General features: G+C 34.8%; 1 long non-coding RNA gene across 1 annotated transcript; it reads left to right on the top strand.

The window, feature by feature from the left end:
• The first annotated feature begins 6,503 nt into the window (after positions 1–6,503).
• On the top strand, positions 6,504–9,592 carry LOC138312655 (uncharacterized). Its single transcript, XR_011207011.1, has 3 exons — positions 6,504–7,237; positions 8,802–9,155; positions 9,442–9,592. It is a non-coding gene; the product is annotated as an uncharacterized lncRNA (long non-coding RNA).
• Positions 9,593–21,927: the final 12,335 nt, after the last annotated feature.

Raw genomic sequence — 21,927 nt, 5'->3', positions numbered from 1 at the left:
ATTCTCCCCATTTCAAAGAAATCCAAAGAAAATCTTGATATTATCCATGTGTTTTTTCATAATATTACACACGACCGGTATAAATCTAAAGCAATTGTTGATGTTTGTCGTGATTTTTTTTATCTTATCTGAACTTCTGTCGTTCTTGTTCTTTGCAGGTTGTGTTTTACACTTCCTTCCGCAGTTTGGTTGACCGGGTTGCGACGTCGCTCGCAGTGGTGGTTAGCCGTGGACTTTCTCTTGCGGAGGCTGTGGTAAGATTTTAGATGTAAAATTCATTATTCCCTACCGTGAAAAAGTGTTCAGGTCACGTGAGACTTAACCTAATCGCCTTCTGTTTGTATAGCGATAAACAATTTATATCTTCGACGACTTCTCCTAAACCACTTAACCAAATTCATTAGAAATTTGCAGAAGCCTCTCATGGCCAAAGGTCAACCAAAATTATGGATTACGTGATCCCAGGGTCATATAGTTCAGAATTTGTAAGTCCCCCCCCCCCCCCACCCCCTGCACCCTCAATGCCCCTCAATGGAGTCCCTAGGGAACTTATTGTGTGTGTGTGTGTGTTTTTTTTTTTTTTTTTTTTTACAGTACAATATCAAATATTTTATTCCCCCAGCTGTATGTGATGTGTATATACATACACATTAGTGTTTTGGTAAGAGCTGCCAGAGCTGGGTGCCCTGAGGTCAACTCCTCGAACAATATTGTCCTCCAAAGCAGGCACCAATATAAATATAATTTTTACAGATAAATTTTGAAAGCCATTTTAGTTGAAGGGACATGCATATGTAACTTTTTGCAGAAAACAAATCAAGAAAATTACATGTGTATTGAGTATTCTGATAACAATGATTTGGAATTTATTGTTTTTGATTAATGTTTGTAGTAGAACTAGAGAGAATGTAATGTTTGTATCAACAAACAAAAAATAGAAAAAAGACACACACACATAGAAAGAATTATAGACAATACACAAACAAACCAAAAAGAATTCAAATCATACATATTTAAGTACTACAACATAAAACATCATACAAACATTGATTGGCATATTTCAAGAACTATTCAAAAATGTATTTCCAATTGATCCATATTTGATCAAATTTCTCAATACACCTATTTGGTATTGACAGCTTTTTTTTTTTTTCCAACATCATATTTTGTAAACAAAAACTCCATCAAACCTTCCATATTTATGTTTTGTTTTTTTCATGATACAGGAAAAAATACAAAACTTCATAATTTATTATAGAATATCAAAATTGAGTGGTATTGACAAATTTTCAGTCTCACCAAAGAGTACTGTATCTAATTTAAATTCCACAACATTATTAGTTTTTTCACATATATTTTTCTTTTCATATCTTGCCATATTTGGAAAGATTTTTGACAATCTCCAAAACATGTACTGTTTCTAATTTAAATTCCATAACATAATTAAGTTTTTTAACATTATTAGTTTTTACAATATATTTTTCTTTTCATATCTTGCTATATTTGGAAAGATTTTTGACAATACTCAAAATATGTGTTCTTTGGTTTCAACTTCTGTATTACAGATATTACATAATTTATTTCAGAAATATTTTTAATTTTTAAGTAATTATTCAAAGGGAGTATACGGTGTTGTAGTCTATACTGGAACCATTGTATTGATGTATCTTTGGTAACTTTGAAAAGGTATTTTTATATTTGTTCTTTTCCTGTGTATGCATGTTTCTAAAGACGTGCTTGTTGCTTCCATTTCCTCTCTGTTAATTACCAAGCATTTATTTTTTTCAATTAGACAAAAATACGTTAAGTTTACATCCCTTAATACTTTTAAATAAAATATGAATATGACTAGGTATGAATGGTCTATCTAGTTTATTTAACAAGTTAAGGTTATATTCAGATTCTTACATATTTTCTTGATACATTTCTAACTTAATAAGTTATTCTTCTTCTGGGTCTTCTTTTTCTGCCGGGACTTTGACCATTTTCTCAAACTTTAAGTCGGATTGCCATGAAATTTCGTAAGGTCATTTCTGGTGACCTGCAGATGTGTCGACCGTTTTAATTTTTTTTGACCAGCATCAAAGATGTTTAAATCAAATTCTAAATTTTTAAAGTGAAAAATACCATAATTGTGAGTAAAATAACAAATTTTGTCACGGTTTCAAATTTTCTAAAACCAGTAAGAGTTATCTCTCTTTATTCACTGCTCAGCAGGGATCCGTTAGCAAGTTCATTTTTATTGTTTTTAAGTTATAGATCGTATTGTTACTAGCGGCTAAAATTATTTTGAGGTCTTTTTTTGTGCAACTTTTATAGACCAGTAACCTAAACCACGATGGCCGTCATGGAATACAATAGGTCAAAATTGAGCAAAAAGGAACATGGCTGAGAACACAAATCTAATACAATATTTGGAGAAGTTATTTGTGCCATGGTTCCTTTCATATACATATTAATGTATGTGTAGGAAGAATAAGGATAATCTGCACTCGGGATGAAAAAATGTACGTACAGTTTTTAAAAATAAATTGTGACGTACAAATAAATATTGTTCTTTGCCCTCAAGTTGATTACTAGTATATCCATATCCTTCATATTTCCACATACTCACGAGTCTTTCATATTCATAAATGATATCATTTTTTTCATAAACCATGAACATATCTGGCCAATATTTCAGCAATATTCTCTCTTGTATATCTGCTGAATATTTTGTAATATGCGCCTATACTTGTTTACTGAAGCTGTGTACTTGTGATCTTGCAGGTTGTGTACGCTACCTGCTGCTGCCGAGGAGAGGTTTTCCCTGTCCCTGCTGCTGACCAGCCTAGCTCCAGCTCTGTTGTCCCCCGCAGTACCAGTCCCAGCATCACCTGTTCCTATCCGCAGATCTGGTCGTGCCACCCGCAGACCAGCTTGGCATAAGGATTATGTAATGTGATGTCATATATATATATAATGTATTGTAATGTAATATCCATTATCTGTTTGTCCATGGAATGATGTTGCTTGAGGATGTGGTAACCCCTCAAAAATCGTCCCAATTCCTGTCCCTCACCCAAAAATGTATACAGTAGTATACACCATTAATTGGTTGTTCATTCCAACATCTAAGATCAGTCCCCATTTAGGTGATTTGGTAATTTCCTCCCAAATTCCGTTCCATACTTTTGTACCCTAAACGAAGAAGGGACATTGTTTTTGCTCCGTTTCGAATTACTATTATTACAACTTAAGGTTGTTTGAGGTACATTTTTGTAAGATTTTTTGGGATACGGAATGCATTCAGTGATATGGTTATGTGGTAGGTTGTGAGGAACACATGAACACGTGTAGTGATACAACTTCCGGTTATTTGAGGTATATCATGTAATGCTATAAGGTTTTGACAGACATACTCTTTGGAGTGTGCATAAAGGGTTTTTTCCAGGGATTGCATTGGTTCAAAGATGGCTTTCCAGTGTCCACTTATTTAAATTCTTGAAATTTCTGAAATTTTGTCTATTGGTATTTAAATTTGGTATACAAGAAATAAGTTTTAAGGTTAAAGTTTTGTATGGACACTGAACCATGCAGTGATCCCAATAAGGTGTTAATTGAAAACATCACAAAAAAATTGTGAGGACGCTGACCACATAGCAGTGAGACCCAAATATTGTTCATTGGAGGTATAACTTAAGATTTTGAGACACTACCACTTAGCATGACCCAATTATATGTTAATTGAGGTTATAACTTAAGTTTTTGAGACACTGACCACTTAGGCATGACCCAATTATTGTTATTTTGAGGTATAAACTTGAGATACCTGAGGACATGACCACTTAGCAGTGACCCAATTATTGTTAATTTGAGGTATAAACTTAGCTTAGATCTTGAGGACACTGACCACGTATGCAGTGAACGACTGCAATACTTGGTAAATCACAGGTTGTTGAGGATCCTGCCCACTTGCAGTGACCCAATTATTGTTATTTGATGGTATATCTTACTTAAGATCTTGAGGACACATGGACCACTTGCAGTGATACGACGACTGCAATACTTTGGTAAATCACAGGATTTTGAGGATACAGACCACTTGCAGTGACCCAATTATTGTTATTTTGAGGATATAACTTAAGATCTTGAGACACTGACCACTTGCAGTGATACGACTGCAATCACTTGCGTAAATCAAAGGATTTTGAGGATTATACTGACCACCTTGCATATAACCCAATTATTGTTATGAGATAGAACATGCGATCCTGAGAAACACTGACCACTTAGCAGTGACCCAATTAATTGTTATTTGAGGTATAACTTAAGATCTTGAGGACACTGACCACTTGCAGTGATACGACTTGCAATACTTGGTAAATCACACTCGGATTTTGAGGATTACTGACCACTTGCAGTGACCCAATTATTGTTATATTTTGAGGTATAACTTAAGATTCCTTGAGACACTGACCACTTGCAGTGGTTACGGGACTGCAAAACTTGGTAATAAATCACAGGATTTTGAGGATACTGACTCACTTTGCAGTGACCCAATTATTGTTATTTGAGGTATAACTTAAAGATTTTGGAGGACACTGACCACTTGCAGTGATACGACTGCAAAACTTGGTAAATCACAGGATTTTGAGTAACAACTGACCACTTGCAGTTGACACTGCCAATTATTTTATTTGAGGATAACTTACTTAAGATTTTAAGGACACTGACCACTTGCAGTGATACGACTGCAATGCTTGGTAAATCACAGGAGTTTTGAAGGATACTGACCCACTTTGCAGAGATACGACTGCAAAGACATGGTAAAATCACAGGATTTTGAGGATTACTGACCATTTGCAGTGACCCAATTAATTGTTATTTGAGGTATAACTTAAGATTTTGAGGACACTGAACACTTGCAGTGATACGACTGCAATGGCTTTAGATTTTGACTCAACTGAAGTGTACAGAAAAGTAGTTAATAGGAATATTTCGTCCCTGTCCCTAACAATACTCACATTACCCTACCCATATACCCCTAGCACAATTAAGCATGCATTTAGTAAATAACATTCTAACCCGCTACTTCTATAAGTTACACTTTGCAGTTGACCAAATTAACAGCCATCGTCAATCGAGTGAAGAAAAATATGCCGTGTGACCCAGCAATGAGTGCCAGGTAACTGCCCCACGTGGGATTTGAACCTGGTCAATCAAAAGGTGTGAAAGGTCCCTAATTAAAATACAGGAGACCATAAAGTCCATTTAACAACCTTGGCTCCATTTTTTTGAAAAAGGAAATGAATTTTTTTCAAGATGGCGATTTTTGTGCCCATCATTGAAAATGTATTTTAAAGTACACTTGGTAAGGACAATGTCAGGATCGTTTTAGACATGTTGCGTTGATAGATAGAAGATGGTGGTCAGGGTAGGGGCATCTTTGATTTTCGGATCAATCCAAAAAATAGCATATGTTTTGAAAATCATGTCCGGATAATTTTTCAGACAAGTATTACTAAATCATACTAGTAGAAGTAGTTTTAAATAATGGACACTGTAGTGGCCATCTTGGATTTTGCATAGGCCCGGAAAAAAAACACTTGGTTGGACCATATTGGAAATTTAGGCAAGTTTCTGCGAAATTGTTAGGTTATCCTGACCTTTCAGGTTCGACCTTATTAAAGTATCACGTTAAAGTATCTAAGGTATCTAAAGTAACCATTTGCCCTTGCATCCCCCTCCCTCCCCGTTTCCTGCACAATGCCATCTAAAACCAGGACAACAGGTAGAGAAGTTGTAGAATTTAAATTGTATGTAATAAAAGGAATGAAAGCTAGAAAGAAAGTTTGTAAGGAAAGTTAAAGAAAGTTTGTAAGAAAGTTAGAAAGAAAGTTTGTAAGAAAGTTTGTTAAGATTGTGAAGTTAGTAAGAAAGTTAGAAAGAAAGTTAGAAAAGAAAGTTTGTAAGAAAGTTTTGTAAGAAAGTTAGAAAGAAAGTTTGTAAGAAAGTTTGTAAGAAAGTTAGAAAGAAAGTTTGTAAGAAAGTTTGTAAGGAAAGTTAGAAAGAAAGTTAGAAAGAAAGTTTGTAAGAAAGTAGTTTTGTAAGAAAAGTTTGAAGAAAGTTTGTAAGAAAGTTTGTAAGAAAGTTTGTTAGAAAGTTTGTTAGAAAGTTAGAAAGAAAGTTTGTAAGAAAGTTTGTAAGAAAGTTCGAAAGAAAGTTTGTAAGGAAGTTTGTAAGAAAGTTGATGAAAGTTTGTAAGAAAGCTTATGAAAGTTTGAAAAAATGTTTCTAAGAAAGTTTGTAAGAAAGTTAGAAACGAAAGTTAGTTAGAAAGATCGTTAGTGTTAACGTGTGACGAATGAAAGCCCCCCTGTGAGGGGACATCTGTTTATATTTAAAAGGCTGACCCCAAGGCCCCAACCTTGGCAGCTTTCAAAATGTATAAATGTTCTGGGGGTATTAAAATTGTGTTTTTATGAAAAATGAAAAAAAAAAAAAAAAAAAAAAAAAAAAAAAAAAATGAAAAAAAAAAAAAAAAAAAAAAAAAAAAAAAAAAAAAAAAAAAAAAAAAAAAAAAAAAAAAAAAAAATAAAAAAAAAAAAAAAAAAAAAAGTTAATATTGTAAATAAAAATGTAAATATTGTAAATAAAAAAATTCACAATGGCAATACATGACATGATCCTGATGTCATAATAATTTCAAATATTTTCATATTTTTTTTTCAGGATAGTGATACCATGAAGATATGCGACAACCATCAGGACAAACCTCCTTTGATAGCGACCCATAATGCTTAGCAGAGCATCTGGACCATGACAGTGATTCAATCAGGATAGAGGACAACCACCAAGGATAGTGATACCATGAAGATATGCGACAACCATCAGGACAAACCTCCTTTGATAGCGACCCATAATGCTTAGCAGAGCATCTGGACCAGGATAGTGATTCAATCAGGACAGTGACAACCATCAGGATAGAGACAACCACCAGGATAGTGATACCATGAAGATATGCGACAACCATCAGGACAGTGACACTAGATAGAAAACGTTCTTTGATAGCGACCCATAATGCTTAGCAGAGCATCTGGACCAGGATAGTGATTCAATCAGGACAGTGACAACCATCAGGATAGAGACAACCACCAGGATAGTGACAACCCATCAATATTGAGAACCATCAGAATAATGACACCCGATGGCAGACGTAATGGTGACTAGTAGTGATTAGCAGAGCTCCATTCAGGTACATTTACTATTAAAAACTTATATTAAAAAAAGCTATAATTGAATTGTAAAATTAAACTACAGTGTTATTGCAACTGCATGTGTGTATTTTGTGCCCATCACCATCAAGTGGTGGGTCATTCAAATTATCTTTTATCCTTGGACCAGTGTCCGTTCGGAAATACTTAGGTATCACTATGTCTGCACTGTCGTCGTCTGGGAAATGGTTTCTGTGCGATAACTTAAATATTTAATGTCCGATTTTCAATCAAAGGTTCATTTGCTTTATATCGATAAGATCTCAGACGAGTTCGATAATTGTCAAAATCTGTCAATATTTACAAGAGTTACGGGACCTTAAAATTGTCAAAATAGATAAATCCATGGTTTCCACTCAATAGCTTTAGTATTTATTGTCTAATTTCAACCATTTGGTATATTGCTTTTTTATCAATGTGATCTCGGATGAGTTCAATAATTGTCAAAATCCATCAATATTTCCAAGAGTAATGGGACTTTAAAATTGTCAAAACAGATAAATCCATGGTTTTCACTTGATAACTTTGGTATTGTCCAATTTCAACCAAAGGAGTAGATATGATAGGACCAGTATTTGGCCTTAATTTTTCAGGCCGAAAAAAATAACTCTGATCCCCATCTATTTCATATCAATAAATACTCTCATACTTGCCATTCATTAAAACATATTTTTTTATAACCATGTACACGATGTGTCCCACCTATGACGTCATCAAATTGATGATTTTCCTCTTCTTCTCGCCAAATTTTGCTAGAAATTCATCATCTTTAGGTTAGAAAAGGCTTGAAATGAATTTGGCCGCCACCTTGGAGCAACTTAAAATTTTGCATGGATATGCGTAAATACACGATACACAACGTGTGAAAATCTCTTTCTGCTCCACGAAGGCGGACCACATTCATTTTTTTAGAGAAAACCACTCAAAAAGTATGATTTTTCAAGGATTTTTGTGAAAAATGGCGGGAAACTGCATGTTGATGACGTCATAGTGAACATAATTGGCACATGCGGGATATTTTCGAGATGTAATGTGTTAGCAAATGTATTCAGCTGTTATATGGCAAAATATGTTGTTCTTTACAGGAGAATTAATTTTGAGGCCATATTCGAGTCTTAACGTACCTTCTCCTTTGGTATATTGGTTAATAAGATCTGGAAGTGGTTTGATACTGGTCCAAATCCATCCATATTTGCAAGAGTTACGGGACTTGATAACTTCACCTAATAATTAACAATATTTTCAACTGTAAATAACTATTTTTGTGATGCTGTGCAGGCGACACATCCACTTCCGTGGAATTCTTGTGTCCATTGATAATTTATCAAAACTACAAAGGGATCTCTCTCAATTTTCATGCAAGAATAAAGGTTTCCCTAGTACCCTTGTTGAGCACATTGCATATTGGGGCTCATATGTCTAAAATAGCTAACAGACAGCTAATTTGAATTTGAATAGTTAAGTTTGTAACCACTGGGTTCAATCAGATCATATGTTTTTTTTCACCAAACTAACTGATTTTCACTTTTTCTCCCCAAATGGCAGCTGCAGTATCTTTGGTGATCTACAAGGTTCATAACTCTTCTAAGTGGCTGTTCACCCCCAAGAAAAGGAAGTTTTATTATTGTAAACTGTTGTTGGCAATTCAAAATAATTGGCAATCTTAGGATTGTGATGATCACCATGATAGTGACAACCAGTATATCGACAACCATTAGGATTATAGTGACACCATAAAAAAAGTGACAACTATCAGAATTATAGCGACACCATCAAAAAAATGACAACCATCAGGATTATAGTGACACCATCAAAAAAATGACAACCATCAGGATAGTGATGCCCGATGGCAGACGTTCCGTGATGGTGACCATTAGTGATTAGCAGAGCTCCAAACAGGTACATTTACTATAAAACCTCATGTGTAAAGCTTACATCTAATTGTAAGGTTAAATTGCAGTTTTATTGCTCATGTTATTTCGAATCAACATACTATCTGTATATATGTTTCCCTAGTACCCTTGTTGAGTAGTAATTTGGGAAAAATATGTCTGCCAAGTAGCTAACATGCAGCTATCTTTTATTAGTGGAATTTTGTAACCGCAATCTTTAAAAGAAACTATAAACATGTCATATCATGATTTCCACTTTACTGAATGATTTCACTATTTCTCTCCAATGACAGCTGCAGTATCTTGACCACTTTTGGGGTTCTGCAAGGCACTGGACTCATTGGCTGTTCAATCCAAGACAAGGAAGTTTTAGTTTGGCGACTCTTGTTGGCAAACCCAAAAACAGTAGGCATCGGAGAAAAGTGATACCATCAAGTTAGTGACATCCGTCAGGATAGTGACCACCATGAGGTTAGTGGCAATTAACCATCAGAAATAGTAACAGCCAGGGTCATGTAAGGACGTGCCCAGGTTTGTTGGTGGAGGAAAGCCGGAGTACCCGGGGGAAAAATCACCGGCACAGTGATCAGTACCTGGCAACTGCCCCACATGGGATTCGAACCCATAGCCATAACCATCAGGAATTTGACAACCATGAAGATAGTGACACCATTGGATCGTAACAACCACCAGGATAGTGACAACCCGAATGGCAACTCCAGTATCTGCGCACCTCATTTTGGTGCCTGGCTCTTATCTCATCTCAAAAGAAGGAAGTCTGGTGACTCCTGTTGACAATCCAAAATGTTCGATAGTGATACCATCAAGATAGTGGTCAATTATCAGGATAGTGACACCCGATGGCAGATGATCCCTGATAAATAGTGATTGGCAGATACCGGTACCTTTCCATTCAGGTACTGTTATGAAATTTAGTAAATTAAATCAAAGTCAATTTCTTTTTTTCACTCATTAAAGAGAGATAAAGATGTTAATGAATTATTAAACTTTAAGGTCAATACTTGAGTTATACACACTATCAATACGAACTGAATACCACTAATTACTGCCTGGTGAGGTTTCCGTTTAAATTTGTAGAGAGTGAAATTTCACCTTGTTAGTTTCATTTTTTATAGTTTTTTCACTTAACTTGTCAGTGCAACAACAGTTTTAGATACATTGAGTTAATTTTTGCTGTAAATCGTTTTGTTATGATCACTGAGATGTCAATGATAAGCATTTAAGGGGGGGATTATAACATATTGGTCTTTATTTTTTACATTTTAGTGAAAGATCCAACTTCTTTTAATTTTTTACAAGAAAAGCTGAAAAATAACACATTTTGTAATTGGACAAAACATCAAACACACTGACCCCCTGTTTTTATGATGGTTTTAGAAACAACTTTGAGCTGCAAAAAGTCAGTCATCAGAACTTTTTCTGGGAAGCGTTCAATCTGGCAAAAACGAGGTATTTTCATCTTCAAAATTTAGGGGGTAGGGGGGACATACATAGCTGTTCTGAGCAAAAATATGGGTTGACAGTGTGTTATTATTTTTGCTTTAAAACAAACTTTGGTTTTGTCAATTTCATGAATATTAAACTTATCAGACAACTAATTTGCAAAATATTGCTTTAGATTATCGTTTGTATAGTCAGACAAATTTTACTTTTAACCAGAGCAGATCCTTAATACCAGGATCGATTTAATAAAAAAAGTTTTCACACTAGTGCCAAAATCATTTACGAAATATTTCATTGAATTTTGTTACTCTGGGATGTTCCACCGCCGACAGAGCATAAACGATACCCATTATTATTTGAACGGTAAATGATAGTTAATGATGTTAATAATGTATGTCTCTAATACAAAAATACATATTAAATCATTTATTTTGCTTTTGGTACATGCGAAATCAATACTTCATTCGATATAGGGCATTATTTAAGCGCCATGGATTTCTTTCGGGACAAAATTGAGTATTTTTAATATTTTTCTATTGAAATAAAAAAGAAGCTCAAACTTTTCAATGGTGGTAATTGTGTAAGTAACTTTTGTAACTGAAGAAAAATACTAATTCATCTGCTCCTGTTTTTGATAGAGAAAAAATACTGTATGTCAGCGGTGGATCATCTTTATGTTTTTAGCAACTAGATCATATCAGTATGATGGTAGAAGGAGAAAACTATTTTTGATAAAGAGACTTACCTAGTGAACTAGTGTCAAGGGAGACAAAAGATTTTTAGCGCGTTTATTCTTATAAAAGACGAATGCCTTTTTTTCATCAAAACAGAAACCTCCCATCATTTGAAAATAAAGTCTTAAGGTTAAGAATATACATTATAATTATATCTATTTATTCTAAAAAATCTAACATTGCACACCCCGAAGATAAAAAATTCAAATTCTTGTCTCTGATTTCAAATTACATTGACTTATTCTAAAAATGACACATTTAGTAAAGTTATGTTTTAGTCTATGAAGGCCAGAAGGGTCATTTTTTGCTCTTGCAATAACAAGTATGTTTTGAAAAATAATTCTTGATCATAATCTTTGGAAAAATTGTCATTGTGTGGCCTGTTTTTGGGTAATTTCTTTTTTTTCCAAATTTCATTTTATATTATTCAATTAATGAATATAGAAAAGTAAAGTTCTTTAATCCTTTTACTCACTCTGCAAGACATTGACGAAAAACCTCCCAAATGACAGGACACAAACGACTAGACGGGACTGACGTGGGAGGCGCGTACGAACTGACCCTATCACTAAAACTACTAATTCACATTCTCACTCCAAAGGACTTAATTTCTATATTCTTTAGTCAATAATTTTAAAATAAACTTCAAAAATTATATTTTTGTATTTTTGAAAATATTGTCCTTTTACACATACTGGCTTGAGCTGTTATGACCATCTGCCTTGTAGACCAGAAAATAGCATTGAAAAAAGTGTGGTAATAAAATAATCATTGAAAAATCAATAGGGTATGGAATAAGTATTTAGTAAGATAGATCAATTTGAAACTATACTGTCTTAATTTGTCGTTGATAACAAATTCAATTAAGGAGTTATCTCACTTTATTTCTAAATATCACCTACAGGTACTGTAGATGTCACCAGTACATAAGTGACCTACAGGTACTGTAGATGTCATCAGTACGTAAGTGAACAAAAAATCAAAATTATGGGAATTTATGAATTTTATTTTGAAACAAATACGTGTACATTGTATATCATTTTTATATGGGGCAAATAAGTAATGCTAACAGTGTGGACAAAAGATTGTTGAATTTTCAAGGCGATCTGTCCCTTTGTCTATAAGGATCCAGTGTTATATGGAAAATAACTGTTGATATTACTTCCTTGACCAATATCATTTTTATGTATGGTTTCAAAAGAATTAAAGCACTTATGCATCTGTTAAGAATCATCAAGCGTCTACAAAAATCACGAGTTTTCTATGTATGTATTGCATTTTTTTGTCTTTGTGTGACCAGAAACATATATATGGGCCATTTTTAGATTGGCAGATGTACTTCTGTATAGGCTAACGATATATATGCTCTTTAAATATGCTCTTAAATAGTTAAATATAGGAGAATAACTTTGATATGTTATAAAAGTTCAATAATTTTCAGATAGTTTTAGTAGACTTTGGAAATAAAAAAATAACATTTTAACTTACATACAATAATGTAATACAAAATGCACTTCCAGTTTTGAATGTCTGACTGTCTAAAATTAAAGTATAATTTTCTTATTTTCATGCTTTCAAAAATCATGACTATGATATGTTTAATCTTTGTATTGATGCAAAACTATGAATTAAAGTTAGCCAAGGGAAAATGCCTTTAATGTATAAACCAGAGGTCCATCTTACGTCAACAAAAACATATGTTTCTGGTGTGACAATGTTTTATGTTACAATATTGTCAGAAGGTTTTCCAGAGTTTTTACTATGTTGGTCTTATCTCTGGTTTTTAACCTTGGATATGAATACATGAGTATTATATCATTGTACATTTGTATCAGCAAGATTTGAACCCCATCTTTGCTGCTTCTCATTTATAATGCTGAATAGAAATGTAAAGCAATTACAATACTTGTATGACAACCAATTTTTTTATAATTATGTCATCAATAAATTATCATTTAACCTAATTAATAAATTATCATTTAAAAACATCAAATAGATTCAAACGTCAAATCCTATTTAAAGATGCTCCATCGCTGACAAATGGTATTTTTTCACTATCAAAAACAGAAGCAGACGATTTAGTATTTTTCTTCAGTTACAAAAGTTACTTACTTCACACCATTACCACTTTTGAAAAGTTTGAGCTTTTAATTTTACTTCAAGTTAAAAATATGAAAAATAATTAATTGTATCCCGAAAAAATTCTGTGGCACTATATCCTATATGGAATGAAGTACTGATTGCACAAGCACTTAAGGCGAAATAAATTATTTTATATTATTTTTTTTTGTGTTAATTAGGCATGAATAGACAGGATTAATTACAAATTATTGTTCAAATGATGAACATCATTTATGCTCTGTCGGCGGTGAAGCATCTTTAATCGAGGGGAACAATCATAATATTCTCAAGTTGTAAACCAGTCCAACAACTTCAATTATTTAATACAGAATTAGATTTATTAGAAGGGTATACATATCTAGGTACATTATTTAATACAGAATTAGATTTATTAGAAGGGTATACATATCTAGGTATATTATTTAATACAGAATTAGATTTATTAGAAGGGTATACATATCTAGGTATATTATTTAATACAGAATTAGATTTATTAGAAGGGTATACATATCTAGGTACATTATTTAATACAGAATTAGATTTATTAGAAGGGTATACATATCTAGGTATATTATTATTTAATACAGAATTAGATTTATTAGAAGGGTATACATATCTAGGTTTATTATTTAATACAGAATTAGATTTATTAGAAGGGTATACATATCTAGGTATATATACATTTTTTATTTTGATGTTAGCTTTAGCAAGTAAATCTATTTGCTATCTAAAAGAAACTTATCTATTCCTGTTGATATTCAATTCACTTGTAATGCCAGTTCTTTTGAAAATGTATCCATACAAAGTGTGAAGATTTGAAAATACAAATGTTATAGAAAAAGACATTTGCAATTTTGTGTAAAGGCATCCTTAAATCAAGAAAGTATACAAACAATTTCATGCTCTTTGGCGAGCTTATATATATTTAGGAAGTGCTTACTATATGTGTTTACTGAATTAGTTTTGTCTTTGTGTGCGACAACTTTTGTGGTTACACTATTGTCAGAAAAGTTTTCCAGAGTTTTTTTCTCTCTGTATTACAGTTTTTTCTCTGGGTTTTAACCCTGGATAAGAATACAAGAGTAATATATCCTTGCATCAGCAAGATGGCAAGATGTATGTTATACCCCATCTTTGCTGCTTCTCATTTATATTTCTATATGCATGTACTACATATTTTTCTTTGTGTATGACAACTTTTTATGTTTCACTATTTTCAGAAAGTTTTCCAGAGTTTTTTCTGTGTTACAGTTTTATCTCTGGTTTTTAGCCCTGGTCATGAAAACATGTACACGATATATCTTGTATCAGCAAGATAACTTTTTATGTTTCACTATTTTCAGAAAGTTTTCCAGAGTTTTTTCTGTGTTACAGTTTTATCTCTGGTTTTTAGCCCTGGTCATGAATACATGTACACGATATATCTTGTATCAGCAAGATGGCAAGATTTGAACCCCATCTTTGCTGTTTCTCATTTATAACGTAATGCGATTACAATACTTGTATGACAACCAATTTTTGATGATAACTACGTCATCAAATAAATGACCATTTCAACATCAATTTGATTATGTTGTCTTTAATTGCAGTGAGTTAAAGCAGCAGCAGTAAAGCAAAACGAGCTGCAGGTTTACTGATCAGGGTCAGGTTAAGGCCAAATAAAAAAATATTCTTGTTTCTGGTAACACCCTTGAATTTTTTTATATACATTATTTTTCCTCTTCATCATCCTGTTTCTTGCAGTAAAAAAACTGAAATAGACTTTATTCAACCTTATATAAACCATGGATTTGATTTCCCGGTTATTATTAGTGTCTTAAATTGAACAGCTTTGTACCCTAATAATTAGTGTCTTAATCCATTCGTTTACCTTTGCAAACCGCATTTGTAACCTCACATTCCTAATTTTTTGTGCAAAACCAAACAGAAATTGGGTTGTTTTGATTTGTTTGATCTTGAGGACAAAACTGATTAAAAAGTATTTTCAAGAGAGTAGGCTCTAATTTTATAGAGTTGTGGTCAGGTTACCGGAAACACAAATATTTTTTTTGTATGGCCTAACATGAATGATCAGAAAATTAACCATGTCCCGAGTACGTTTTAAATTTAGAATTATGCCAAATTCGCATCATAGTCTTTACCAACAATTCAATGCTAATTATACACTTATTCAAAGATTAGGCAATTGGCTTTGACTTTGTTGTGCTCTTTGGGCGAATTGACTTCGTACACGAAAAAAAAATAATTCCGATATCTTTTCCCAACTAGACAATCTAGTCCGTTGAGATTCACTTTCAAGATTCTCAGGTACCAGTATCTCGAACTTTCTTTTTAACTTAGACTTCTCCATAGGAAATCTTAAGTTAAAAAAAAATCCGTAATGCTTTCCTATGCAGAATTTAAAAGTTAAGGAAAGGAAATCCTTGAATTTAAGGAATGTTCATGAAACGATCAGGAAGAAACAATTTGATTGGCATATTTGAAAGGTCACCATGAACGTGACCCCTAACGTTAATGTTGATTGCAAGGGGACGTAACCCATGATGGATCAATGAAATTAATAATTATAGATGCTGTGACCATATGTACCCTGAAATATTTTAATGTAAAGTTTGAAAGAAAATCACCGCCAGTTCTGGTGTGTATCGACTCGAGTTACTTTGGAAAGCTTGATTTACGTACCAGTTTGTGAACCAGAAATGGACAAATCCAGAAGCTGTATTAAACCACATGAAGAGTATTGCAAGCAAGAAGAAAGACGAAGGCCCATGATGGGCCTTAAAGCGGGGTAGCACCTGAGAGTTAGTATGATATATAGATGAAAAGGGAAATAATGTAAACCAAATTACAGACATATTTAAACACTATAAGCTGTGCCTTGAAGTTGTTCAGGTGATTTAGGTATTTGCTTCCATCAAACCTGTGAACTTAGAGGTATTTTTTGAAATTTTAATCATTTTGACCCTGTTTGGTCCTGCCCCTCTGGTCCCAGGGGGTCATCGAGGACGGATATGGATGTGAAAATGCTATATCTTAGGCTAATAATTCTAATCAAGGTTGATTAATTTCCTACGAAAATTGGGCAAATAATGTTCACAAATATGTTTTTTCCTATATAAACTAAAGTAAACTTGACCCCTCCTCAGGGGTAACGCGAGACCTCAAGGTCATATAATTCACAATTTTTATAAAACACCTTAAGACCTTTCTATCTATAATTATTTGATTCTACTATATCCAGAATTTTAGAAGATTTTTGAAGTTTTAGCCTATTTGACCCTTTTTTAGCCCCGCTCCTCTGCCCCCAGGGGGTCGGCCAAGACCAATGTGGATATGATATTAAAATGCTATCTCAGGCTAATAATTCTAACCAAGTTTGACTCCTTTCCTATGAAAATTGAGCAAACAATGCTCATTAAAGTGTTTTTCCTATATAAACTATAGTAAACTTGACCCCCCTCCCCAAGGGGAAACGTGAGACCCCAGGGTCATATAATTTACAATTTTATAAACAAACTTTAAGACCTTTTCATCTATAAAGTGTATTTGATTATACCATTTCCAGAATGTTAAAAGAATATTTTTGAAGTTTTAGCCTATTTGACCTTTTTTGGCCCCGCCCCTCTGCCCCCAGGGGGTCGGTCAGGACCAATGTGGATATGATATTAAAATGCTATCTCAGGCTAATAATTCTAACCAAGTTTGACTCCTTTCCTATGAAAATTGAGCAAAAAATGCTCATTAAAGTGTTTTTTCCTATATAAACTATAGTAAACTTGACCCCCTCCCCAGGGGGAAACGTGAGAGTCCAGGATCATATAATTCACAATTTTTGTTAAAGACCTTAAGACCTTTCTATTTATGAAAAGTATTTGATTCTACCATTTCCAGAATTTCAGAAGAAGATTTTTGAAGTTTTAGTCTATTTGACCCTTTTTTAGCCCCACTCCTTTCCCCCAGGGGGGTCGGCCAAGACCAATGTGGATATGATATTAAAATGCTATCTCAGGCTAATAATTCTAACCTAGTTAGACCCGTTTCCAATAAAAATTGAGCAAAAAATGCTCATAAATGTGTTTTCCCTGTATAAACTATAGTAAACTTGACCCCTCCCCAGGGGGAAACGTGAGAGCCCAGGGTTATATAATTCACAATTTTCGTAAAGGACCTTAAGACCTTTCTATTTATGAAAAGTATTTGATTCTACCATTTCCAGAATTTCAGAAGAAGATTTTTGAAGTTTTAGCCTATTTGACCCCTTTTGACCCCGCCCCTAAGGCCCCTGGGGGTCAGTCATAGAAAATTTGTTAATAGGATTAAATGGCCAATTATATCTCATACTAATAATTCTGACTACATTTGACTCATTTCCTATTACAAATGACCAAATAATGAGCAAAAATGTGTTTTCCCAATATAAACTATAGTAAAACTTAACCCCCCTCCCCAGGGTGAAACTAGAGACCCCAGGGTTATATAATTCACAATTTTTGTAAAGGACCTTAAGACCTTTCTATCTATGAAGAGTATTTGATTCTACCACATCTGTGAGTAGAGAAGAAGATTTTTGAAATTTTACTCAATTTTACCCCTTTTTGGCCCCTCCCACAGCCCCCCGGGGGGTGGGGACCATATAATTCACAATTTGGATTGGCCTTATGCCTTAGAAGGTTTGTGCAAAATTTCATTGAAATTGCTTCAGCAGTTTTGGAGAAGAAGTTGAAAATGTAAATTGTTTACGGACATACGATGCACGACGACGGACAAAAGGCGATTGGAATAGGTCACTTGAGCCTTCGTCTCAGGTGACCTAAAAATGGTATGGTAAGCAAGTATGTGAAACAGTGATTATTCCAAAATATAAAATAATAACAGATGTATGCAATGTTATACGCTGTTTCCTGAAATTGTGGATATTTTGCTGACAATTTTATAATAAAGCAACTAAAAGTGGTTAACAATAACAATTCTTTTTTTTTTTTTTTTTTTTTTTTAATTTTTGATTTTCCAAACAATGTTTTAACAATGACTACATTTGCCACATATACATGCACATTACTCCTATTTCCTTCCATTTTGGCATTTTCCTCTCATACACTAGAAATTATATTGTTTTTTTTTATTTATGAAAAGGGGACAGGGGGGTAAGAAAAAAACAGATGGGGAGGGGGGAAGGAGGTTAAGTGGGATATTGTGCTCAGCATACACATGTGGGTTTGTATCGTCATTATGGTTTTTGAAGTTCGTGTTCCTTTTTAGGCACATCAGTTTTAATGTTATGTTTTAAGCTCTAAACATCAAAATGGTTGAAAATGATACTAGAATTCATGAGGAGTGAGTCTGATACAAGCAGAAATGTTGCTAATTGACATAAGCAAATAACAAATAAACGCCAAATCCATGCAAGAAATCAGAATAATTCTCCTGAAATATACAGCTTAGACTCAAATTATTATGATACACTTGGTTTGTAATAACAAGTTATGTTATGAATACAAGTTCATTTTTTCTTTTCTAGGTGTTCCCCTTCCCCCAAGGATGTTTCTGGCCAAATTTGGTAAGAATCCATGCAGAACTCTAGCTAGTACCCTCCTTGGGTCTAGAGCCAAAATTTATACATATTCTGTTCCCTTTCTCCCAAGGATCTTTCTTAAGGTTAAAATTAGGTAACAATCTGCATTCCATTCAGAACTCTGACTAGTAGCGATTTAAAAGATTTACCTCTATTTCCCCTATTAGGCCCGCCCCTCCTGCCCCCCTGGGTGTCAGAGCCCAAATTTGTACAAACTCTATCCCCCTTCCCCCAAGGATAGCTGTTCTGGCCAAATTTGGTTAGAATCCATGCAGAACTCCATGACAAGCAGCTATTTAAAGGAAATGTTGATGGACGGATGCTGCACCATACATAAGCTCACCTGGTCCAAAGGGCTGCCCTTGGGGTTTAGACCCAAAATATATACAAAGTCTATTCCCGCCGCAGTAGACATGATAAGCTAACCAGCCCTTTGGGCCAGGCGATCTAAAAAACTTTAGAAATTTGGAACTTAATTTATCTTGAGCAAGTATAGTATTATAATATAAAGTATCCATTGCAGTTATAGTTTTAAGTCTTAAGTATGTATGCTGACTGAAAGTACATGATAACAAAGATAAAACTTTCCATTTGCTAAAGTACTACCATAATAATTGTAACCATGTGTGTTTTTAATTGAAGCCATCTTTAGTGACCTTAGGCCTAGCTACTTAATGCATTAAAATCAAATCTAACCACATAATCTGATATCCTTTAAACGTCCAGCAAGTTTTGGATTGGGGTTTAATTTTGTCAATATTTATATACCCGGGTATACAAATGAATGGAAAATTGTGGAAAATATGCATACTTAAGTTATGACAATGTATTACTGCACAAAGGACAATGTTACAGATCTTGGATCTATCTTGTCAACTTCCGAGGGGAATACTTCTACCTAGATGTCAATGGTAAGTTTAATGTCTGGTCTACAACTAATGCAGATAGGGTATTAGGTACCAGCCAAATTCCAACCAGGAAACCAATATGTACTAGCCCTAAAACAAGAGGCCCAGAGGGCCTGTATCACTCACCTGGTTTGTAATGCCAAGTTATGTTCTGAATACAGGTTCATTGTTTCTTTTCTATAGGAATTTAAATATTTACCTCTATTTCCCCTATCAGGCCCGGCCCCTCCTGCCCTCGGGGGGTTCAGAGCCAAAATATATACAAACTCTGGTCCCCTTCCCCCAAGGATGTTTCTGACCAAATTTGGTTACAATCCATGTGGATCCCTATGAAAAGAAATGATTTAAATGATTTGCCTCTATTTCCCCTATTGGACCTGCCCCTCCTGTCCCCAGGGGGTCAGAGCCAAAATTATAACAATTAAACTCTGTTCCCCTTTCCCCAAGGATGTTTCTGGCCAAATTTGATTAGAATTCATTCAAATATCTATGACAAGTAGCAATTTAAAGGATTTACCTCTATTTCCCCTATGGGACCCCACCCCTTCTACCCCCCCAGGGGGGGGGGGGGGGGGGGTGGTGGGGGTCAGAGCCAAAATTTATACAAAATCTGTTCCCTTTCACCCAATGATGCTACTGGCCAAATTAGGGTACAATCCATGCCGAACTCTATGACTAGTTGCGATTTAAAGAATTTACCTCTATTTCCCATATTGGGCCCCACCCCTCCTGCCCCTGGTGGGTCAGAGCCAAAGTTTGCACAAACTCTATTCCCCTTTCCCCTAGAATGTTTCTAGTCAAAGTTGGTTAGAATCCATGCAGAACTCTATGACAAGTAGTAATTTCAAGGATTTACCTCTATTCCCCCTATTGGGCCCTGCCCCTCCTGCCCCCTGGGGGTCAGAGCCAAAATCTATGTAAACTCTGTTCCCCTTCCCCCAAGGATGTTTCTGACCAGATTTTGTTAGAATCCATGCAGAACTCTGTGACTAGTAGTGTTTTAAAGGAAATGTTAACGGACGGACGACAGACAGACTGACAACAGACACCGCGCCATGACATAAGCTCTTTAGTTAACAAGAAGGCGTTCATGATTGAGCCTATTTCAATAAGGTCAAGGTCATGAATTCATTTAAACGAGGTGTAATATTGACACATTAAAACATTTCAGCCTATTTGATCCCTGCGACAATAAATGAAGGTCAAGGTCATTCAGATGAATAAACTTTTAAAGTCTTCAATCCCTGCATACAGGTATAATATTAGGTCTCTTTGACTTCTACATATTTATATAGAGTCTGTAAAATTCAAAGACGCTCCACCGCTGACAAATGGTATTTTTTCACTATTAAAAACAGGAGCAGACGATTTAGTATTTTTAGCTCAACTGGCCCCAGTGAGCTTATGTCATGGCGCGGCGTCCGTCGTTCGTCCGTCCGTCCGTCGTCCGTCAGTCTGTCGTCCGTCCGTCCGTCAACATTTCCTGTAAATCGCTACTAGTCATAGAGTTCTGCATGGATTGTAACCAAATTTGGCCACAAACATCCTTGGGGGAAGGGGAACAGGACTTGTATAAATTTTGGCTCTGACCCCCCCCCGGGGGCAGGAGGGGCGGGGCCCAATAGGGAAAATAAAGGTAAATCCTATAAATCGCTACTTGTCCTAGAGTTCTGCATGGATTGTAACCAAATTTGGCCACAAACATCCTTGGGAGAAGGGGAACAGAACTTGTATAAAGTTTGGCTCTGACCCCCCGTGGGCAGGAGGGGCGGGGCCCAATAGGGAAAATAGAGGTAAATCCTATAAAACGCTACTTGTCCTAGAGTTCTGCATGGATTGTAACCAAATTTGGCCACAAACATCCTTTGGGGATGGGGAACAGAACTTGTATAAGTTTTGGCTCTGACCCCCTGGGGGCAGGAGGGGCGGGGCCCAATAAGGGAAATAGAGGTAAATCCTATAAATTGCTACTTGTCCTAG

This window comes from Argopecten irradians, unplaced genomic scaffold (genome assembly GCF_041381155.1).
Source record: "Argopecten irradians isolate NY unplaced genomic scaffold, Ai_NY scaffold_0412, whole genome shotgun sequence".
Lineage (NCBI taxonomy): Eukaryota > Metazoa > Mollusca > Bivalvia > Pectinida > Pectinidae > Argopecten > Argopecten irradians.
Note: the sequence above shows the minus strand (reverse complement) of the source record. Positions and strands in the feature narration are given on the sequence as shown.